This window comes from Otolemur garnettii, unplaced genomic scaffold (assembly GCF_000181295.1).
Source record: "Otolemur garnettii isolate 467f Iridium unplaced genomic scaffold, OtoGar3 scaffold00006, whole genome shotgun sequence".
Lineage (NCBI taxonomy): Eukaryota > Metazoa > Chordata > Mammalia > Primates > Galagidae > Otolemur > Otolemur garnettii.
The window spans coordinates 41,571,358-41,579,351 of NW_003852401.1; the positions used below are offsets into that span (position 1 = coordinate 41,571,358).

General features: G+C 44.6%; 1 protein-coding gene across 2 annotated transcripts in view; it reads right to left on the reverse strand.

Annotated features, from left to right (window-relative positions):
• The window catches only part of GKAP1 (G kinase anchoring protein 1), an 89,974-nt gene extending 89,452 nt beyond the window's left edge, over nucleotides 1-522 (reverse strand). For both annotated transcript variants that reach the window (XM_003782979.2, XM_003782978.3), the window contains exon 1: nucleotides 196-522. The gene's annotated coding sequence lies outside the window, so the exon portion shown is untranslated. The remainder of the gene's footprint in view (nucleotides 1-195) is intronic.
• Between the last annotated feature and the right edge of the window lie 7,472 nt (nucleotides 523-7,994).

Consider the following 7,994-nt stretch of genomic DNA (forward strand, 5'->3'; position numbering starts at 1 on the left):
CGGGCCGCGGCCCGTCCCTGGGAGCGGCCCTCCCGCGCCCTCTGCCCAGCGCTCCGGTCAGCGGGGCCGGTCGCCTCAGGCCGAGTCGCCACGATGCCAGCCCGGGGCACCGGGGGAAGCGCGGTCGAGCCGCCGCAATCCCCACAGGGGCTCCGGAGGAGACCCCGCAAGGCGGGCCCGCCTCCGCGTACTCACCGGGCCTCCCCGGCCGCCGGCTCGGCCCTTCTATCCCGCCTCCCCGCCGCCGCTGCCTCTCCCGCGGCTCCCGGGGCGGCCGCACTGGGCGTTGGGGCTGGGCTGGGTCAAATGTCAGGAGGGGCGGGGTCGGACTCGCGACCGGCCGGGGTCGCGCGTCGGCCCTCGGGCCGGGCACTAACGGGTCCCGGGGCGCCGGGCCGGTTGGGCGGACCGCGGCGGTGAGCGCGGCTGCAGGCTGCGGTGAGGGGCGGGGAAGAGAGCGGCTGCGAGCGAGCGAGAGGAGGGTGGGAGGGAAGCCCGGGAGGAGGGGGCGGCGTGAGAGCCGCGGGGCGGGGCGGGGGCGGGGCCTGGCGCACCCGCCGCCGCGCGCGGGGGTTTGTTTATTTTCTCTGTTGGTCTCGGCGCTGGCGCCGGAGTAGAGGTTCGCGGGTAATGTGAGCGCCTGGAGTTGGGGGAAAGCACCAGAACCACCTGCTGGAGAAGGGGAGCTACGGGGGCCGGGCAGGGTCCAAACGTCTCACGTAGGCGGCGGCGCCGCGGTCTTCGGGGTCAGGGGGGAAGAAAAGGGCTCTCCCAGAGCGGGTGGCAGGAGGGAGGCCTCCGGAGAGAACAGGACTTTAGGCCGGTGCCCTGCAGCTCGGCTGGATCACCTGCGGCACGGAGAGCTCCCTGGAGTGCAAAAGGACTGTGAGACCCGGTAGCCTGGGCTCCCGGCAATTCAGGGCTCGACCTCCAGGCAAGTAGAGAGGGACCTGCCGGGCAAGATTCTCCGTAATGAAAATAACTAATAGTCCTCTGTCTTTGTAGAGTTACGCAGCCCTTTCACGTTACCTTCCTTGGTGCCCCTTCAGGTAGTCTAATTTCACAAGCGAAGTTAAGTGACTTACCCAGAGCTTCAGGGCTAATAAATGGCAAAGCCGAAACCCAGTTGTACTGGTTTCCAATTCTGTGCCCTTAACGCCGCACCCATTATCTCCGTAAATCGCGTTGAATCAACTAATAGTAGTGCCCCTTCCCGCACGGGTAAGATGCTGCAGGATTACAGACAAGAGTGGAAGATGTTATCCTTGCCCTCAAGGTGTAAGGACTAAAAGATAAAACAGATATAATAAAAGGCAAAATATGATATGTAACATGTAAAAAGTACAGAGTATTGCAGAGGATCAAAGAACTGCTGATGTATCTGTCTTGGGAACCAGGAAAAAAAGACAGTGTGAAGAAATAGGCATTTGGGATTAACCTTGAGGGAAATGGGAAAGGGTTTACAGCAAAGAGATAGCATGAGAATATATATGAAGGCTAGTTAAAAGTTGCGTTCTGGTAAGAGCAAAGCCTCTAGTCTAGGGTATGATGAGAAGTGGCAGAGAAAAAGGAAAATGGGGCCTCTGATGCCCAGTGGATGAATTGTATTTAATTTAATATTCTGAGTTTTCATGGTTTAAAAGTTTAGGGGAAGAAAAGGAAGGCTTTTCCTTGTACTATTGATCTGTAAAAAGATGTAGAAATCAGTGATAGAAAAACTGACAGACCTACAGCAGACCAGGTAAAAAGGTAAAGTTGAGTCTGAACTATGCAGATGGTCCTGTGTATGTGACTGGCGCCCTAGCCACTTAAGCTACAGGCGCTAAGCCAGCAGGTGAGATTTAAAAGAACGTGGTTGAGAGGTGATGTGGAGGCAGAATATACAAAATTTGGCAACTGGTTGATTAATTGGGGGTTGGAAGAGAGACATGAAAGTAGAAGTTTTGGGTTTGTAAATAAGTAATTATAAGAGGTAGAAAAGAAACAAGAGAAAGAAGAGGCCGCTTTTTGAGAGACGATGATCAGTTTAGATTTGGACATTTTAAGGGTTTGAAGGGATGTCAATCCAGCTGCACAGACATACATGCTAAGAAGTTAGAAAAAAAGGTTTTGAAATATGGAAAAGAGTACTGAACTAGAAAGTAGACTGGGAAGTAACTAGCCAAGCAGTGATATCACTATGAGAGAAAAGAAGAAAACAAAGGGCATAATCTTGGACAATATTTTCTTAGATTCTTGCTACTGAAAGCGTGGTCAATGGTTCAAAGTCATTAGCATCATGAGGAAGTTTGTTAAAAAACCAGAATCTGGGCGGCGCCTGTGGCTCAAAGGAGTAGGGTACTGGCCCCATATGCCAGGGGTGGCGGGTTCAAACCCAGCCCTGGCCAAAAACTGCAAAAAAAAAAATTAGAATCTTAGACTCCATCTCAGACCTGCTGAGCCAGTACCTTCAATTTAACAAGAACCTGAAGATATTTGTACCACAGCAAAATTTGAGAAGCTCTGATCTATATTCGAGAAGCCAGCAAAGAGGAAGGAGAAAGGATAACATATAATCATCAAAACAATGTAAACTGGAGTTTCACAAACAGGGAAGGAAAGGGTGTTGATCAGTAATATCCAAAACCACGGAGGTTGAAAAGCACAGGGAAGAAGGTGCGTTTGCATTTTGTGATTAGTTAGTCATTATGACCATGTTCTAATGGAACAGAAACTGCCACTTTCTGGTCAGGAAGAACCTAGTGACCCTGTCCACCTAATCCCCACATATATGAGACCTACTAAAGTAAGTGGGTAGATTTCACAGTGGGAGAAAGTAGAAATTCTCTTCTAGTTGCTTCTGTTTTCTCAGTGAAATAAAGAACAAGATCATTTTGGCAGGCTGCTAATCGCCCATCTCAATTTAGTCTCTTATCCATGAACACACAGATGACTTTTCTCTTCCCTTGTAGATAGATACTGTAAAGTATTAAGTTAATGACAATAGAATGTGAACAGAAATTATGTCTGTTACTGCCAAGTCAGGGCCTTATTCTGAGTGTACTTATGCCTCTGTGTATTTTCCTTTCTGCCAGTGGGACTCTGGACATAGTGACTCTGCTTTGATTATGTGGATGACTTGAAGCCTCTGAGGTTGGCAGAGCCGCAAGAAAGAGAACCTGGATGAAAGAGAACAGCCCACTGACCTGCAACACCCAATTATGTGAGCAAGATATAAATTTCTATTGAGTTGGAGGCATAACATTTTGGGGTCTATTCATTGTAGCAATTTAGCCTACGCTAACATATTCATTAACTGAAAGTAATGAGAGAAGAAGAAAAGGAATCTATGAGTAAGGAAGAAGGAATTAACTAGGCTCGGCACCTGTGGCTCAGGCGGCTAAGGCGCCAGCCATATACACCTAAGGTGGCGGGTTCAAATCCCCAGCCTGGGCCCGCCAAACAACAATGACGGCTGCAACCAAAAAATGGCCGGGTGTTGTGGTGGGCGCCTGTAGTCCCAGCTACTTGGGAGGCTGAGGCAGGAGACTCGCTTGAGCCCAGGAGTTGGAGGTTGCTGTGAGCTGTGATGCCATGGCACTCTACCCAGGGGGATAGCTTGAGGCTCCATCTAAAAAAAAAAAAAAAAAAAAAAGAATTAAATAGAACATAGTAAAGTTTCCAGACATAACTGAGGACCCCCTTGAATATGATTTTCTCCAACCATGTTCAGTTGTTCATGGGAAGGCACTGAGTACGTAGTTTTGGCAGTCACCAGACTGATACCTAGTGGAACAGGAATGATGGGGAGAGAAGGTCAAAGTAGTTGAGGATAGAAGCAAAGGAAGCTTTATAACTTCAGACATTGTAAGAAGTAAGGCAGTGAAAGGAATGGTGAAAAGAGGGTAGGGAAACTAAATTGGTGTTTTTGATCAGGTTGAAGAATTAAAAGTTTACATATTATATGGAATGATGTGGAAAGATAAGAGTTTGGAGAGTGAGAGGCTTGTAATTAAGAGGAGGGGCTGTAGTTACTGGTTAATATCAGGGTGTAGGGAATGATCATGAGAATGGGTAACTAAGGTAGGAGAGCATACTTTCAAAGATCCTTTGAAACATGGTCAAGGAATTGAGAGGCAGTAGGGTTTTGAAAGGAGCAGCAAATACACACATACACACACACACACACACACATATATATAGTTTTATATATATTACAGACACACATACACTCTTCTTCACAAAGAATTACCACAGAAGTGATTAAGAATAGTGTTGGAGTAGTGAGTGATCTTAGAGTGATAGTATCCCTGGTACTAAAATCTTTAAACAACAAGGAGTTAAATTCTTTGAATTAGGGTGCTCAAGGCCATCAGTAGTTCAATATGTTAAATTATTGCCAATATCGTATTTCATTTAAATAGGCACTTTTATGTTGCTAAAGTGGGGTTTCTAATTGCTTCCCTGTGACCTCTCAAATTATGATAGTAACTGCTTTCTTTTACAAGAAATGCCTATCAGTCTGGATTATATACCTAGCACATGCCAGGCTTCCAAGTTTACATGATTATGCTTTAAAATTTGTCATAGATTATTCTGTTTTACTTCCAACATGTATCTCAAATAGATAATGTTGACAGTGATGCTATGTATTATTTGATATGGCAAAACATATCAAATAATACACAGCAAATGTTCAAAATCTATATTTAAATCTCATTTATAACTTAAATTAACAATAAATAGGGATTGACCAAAGATCTGATGAATTGGAAATAAAAAGATTATATTAAAAAATGACCTACATATTAGGTAGCATAAGGGCTCTGGAGTCAGACTGCCAGGGATTGAATTACGACATTATTCTGAAGATACATCATAAATACTCACCCTGGGCAACATAGTGAGACCCCATCTCTACAAAAAAATTTTAAAAATTTATTGGGCATGGTGGCACACACCTGGAGTCCCAGCTACTACAAAGACTGAGGCAGGAGGATCACATAAGCCCAGGGTTTAAGGTTGCAGTGAGCTGTGATGACACCATTACACACCAGCCTGGGTGATGGAGCCAGATCCTGTGTCTTTAAAAAAAAAGATATGTCATACACATATGTATGGGTGTCCACATGTATGTATAAATGTGCATATAATCATTTAAAAATGCTAAACATTCAATTAAAGTTAGGTATAATTATTCAATTATTGTACTTACATCTAATTCATACAGAATTTCCTTTAACTATGTTTAAACTTTTCCTGCTTAGAAAATGTTATTACATATGTACATGTTAAGATTTAATGGCAAGGAGACCTCTGGGCAAATATGGTGCATTGGACACACGTCTGTCTCCGCTTACCCAGGAGGATGACATTAAAGTGACAGTGAAGAAATAAAAATGATATAAACCTATAAAGAGAAAGCAAACAGGGAAAGAGATCCCTGCTGAAGAAGGATGCCAACAAAACTTAGGGATGTGGAAAGCAATAACTGACTTAACCAAAGCTGAGAACATTAACAGAAAAGCTTTTAGGAGGAGCCTTATGGTCAGAGCCAGCCAGAAGTGAACCTATTCAAGTCACAGCACCCTGGAAAGACTCTGAAACTAAAGCTGAGAGCCTCAGATAGCAGAAGTACAGTGAGACTGAAAAGGGGAATTTTTTGGCAAAGTTTTTAAAGAGCAATGAGACCCTTCCTTGCCATATTCCCTATTCCATCTATGCTGCCCAAATTCAGCAGAAGATAGATAGATGGTTTACTTTCTGGAAAGATTGACTTAGAGCTCCTCTAGACACCAGGAAGAGCTGAGGACAGGGATAACTCATTATACAGAAAAGCAGAATTAAATGAAGTTGTGCTACTGAGTTGTAAGAGATTCCCCAACCCAGTTTTATTCTCAAATTCAGATTCTAGAATGTTGGGATCCTGTCAGGAGATTGGAAGCTTCATTTTAAGGCAGTGGTTCTCAACCTTCCTAATGCCATGACCCTTTAATATAGTTCCTCATGTTGTGGTGACCCCCAACCATAAAATTATTTTTGTTGCTGCTTCATAACGGTAATTTTGCTACTGTCATGGATTGTAATGTAAATATCTGATATGCAGGATATATTTTCATTGGTCACGACCCACAGGTTGAGAACTCCTGTTTTAGGGGAAAACCAGTCTGTCCAAGAGAAGAGGAGTTGTAGGGTGCTTGAGTGGTTAGGGTGATGGACTGCCAAGAGAATAGGCCTCCAAATATTGAAGTATAGGGGTGCTATAATGAAGAATGTGACTTGTTGCCTGTCTCTTATAGTGAAGCCCAATGAGTAACAAGCCCTGACCATACCCACAGACTCTCTAATCAACTTTCTACCACCTCTTTCTTTCTTCCTTTCTTTTCTTTCTTTTTCTTTTTCCTTTCCTTTTCTTTTCTCTTTCTCCCTCTCTTTCTCTCCCTTTCTCCCTCTCCCTCCCTCCCTCTTGGAGGATTTACAGATGTGAGCTACCACACCTAGCCCATCTCATTCATTATTTTAAAAATTTTTATAGCAATGGGGTCTTGCTGTGTTTCCCAGACTGGCCTCAAACTGCTAGGCTCAAGCGATCCTCAGCCTCCCAAGTAACTGGGACTATAGGGAAGTATCACCATACTGAACTATCACTTCATTCTCACCCCTCCCCCCACAGTCTCACTATGTCGCCCTCAGTAGAGTGCTGTGGCATCACAGCTCATAGCAACCTCAAACTCCTGGGCCCAAGTGATTCTCCTGCCTCAGCCTCCCAAGTAAGCTGGGACCATAGGCGCTCACCACAACACCTGGCTATTTCTTTTTTGTTGCAGTTGTCATTGCTGTTTAGCTGGCTTGGGCCAGGTTCAAATCCACCAGGCTAGATGTATGTGGCTGGTGCCCTACCCACTGAGCTACAGGCACCACCTATCACTTCATTCTTAAATTAAGGTAACCAGATTTTAACATTGGTAAAGTGGGACACCATTGGGGGGACAGGGCCTGACAACAATGCAAACTTTGACAAGCAGTTCTTGATAATCAGTTCTCAACAATTATTTGTTAATATTAAAGTTTAATATTATAAAATTAACAAAAATAATATAAAACACATATCCTGGTAAAATAGCCACATGGCAGCCCAAAACCGTATATTCCCTTCCTGTTCTCCTGCATTCCCTAGCTTGTCGTGCATTATTTCCAAAAATTGGAGCTTTTTAAAAAAACGCCACGGGATACAGGACAGTCCTGCCAAAAGCGGGATGTCTGGTCACCTTACTCTGGGGGGTGGGGGGCTACTTGTTTGTTCCAGACAGTTTGGCTCCTTCTAGCTAATTGTCCTTTCCTAGAAGCAAGGGAGGGAGCCAGTCTCCTTCTGAGACCTTGCCCAGGAGGGGAGTAGGGAGTTTACATTCGCCTTTTCATTTCCAAATGAAGTTACATTAACCTCTTCATTCCCGAATGGAGTTACATTAACCTTTTCAGCAGCCAAAAAAAACGTATATTCTCTTCCCATTCTCCCTCTGTTCCCTAGCTTGTCATGCATTCTTTCCAAAAATCGGGACTTTTTAAAAACACCTCGGGACAAATTGTTAAAAATCAGGACTGTCCTGCCAAAAGCAGGACGTGTAGTCACCTTATCTTAAATGTGAGTGAACAGTTAAAGATCTCCATATATTTTGAAGAAACTCCCATACATGAAAGACACCCTAAAATGAACAAACAGGAAAAAATAAAAGGAAAGAAAAATAACTTGGGGGAAATAAAAGCAATAGAGGGAGCTGAAGAAAATGTCAAAATAAAAAAAAATCTCAAAAATTTTAACTCTCATATGATCTTCTCAGGAAACTGCTTGAGGGAGGTACTCCACCCAAATAAGAGTGTGACTAAAGGAACCTAAAAAGATGGGATTTGGCTCGGCGCCTGTGGCTCAAGCGGCTAAGGCACCAGCCACATACACCTAAGGTGGCGGGTTCGAATCCCCAGCCCGGGCCCACCAAACAACAATGATGGCTGCAACC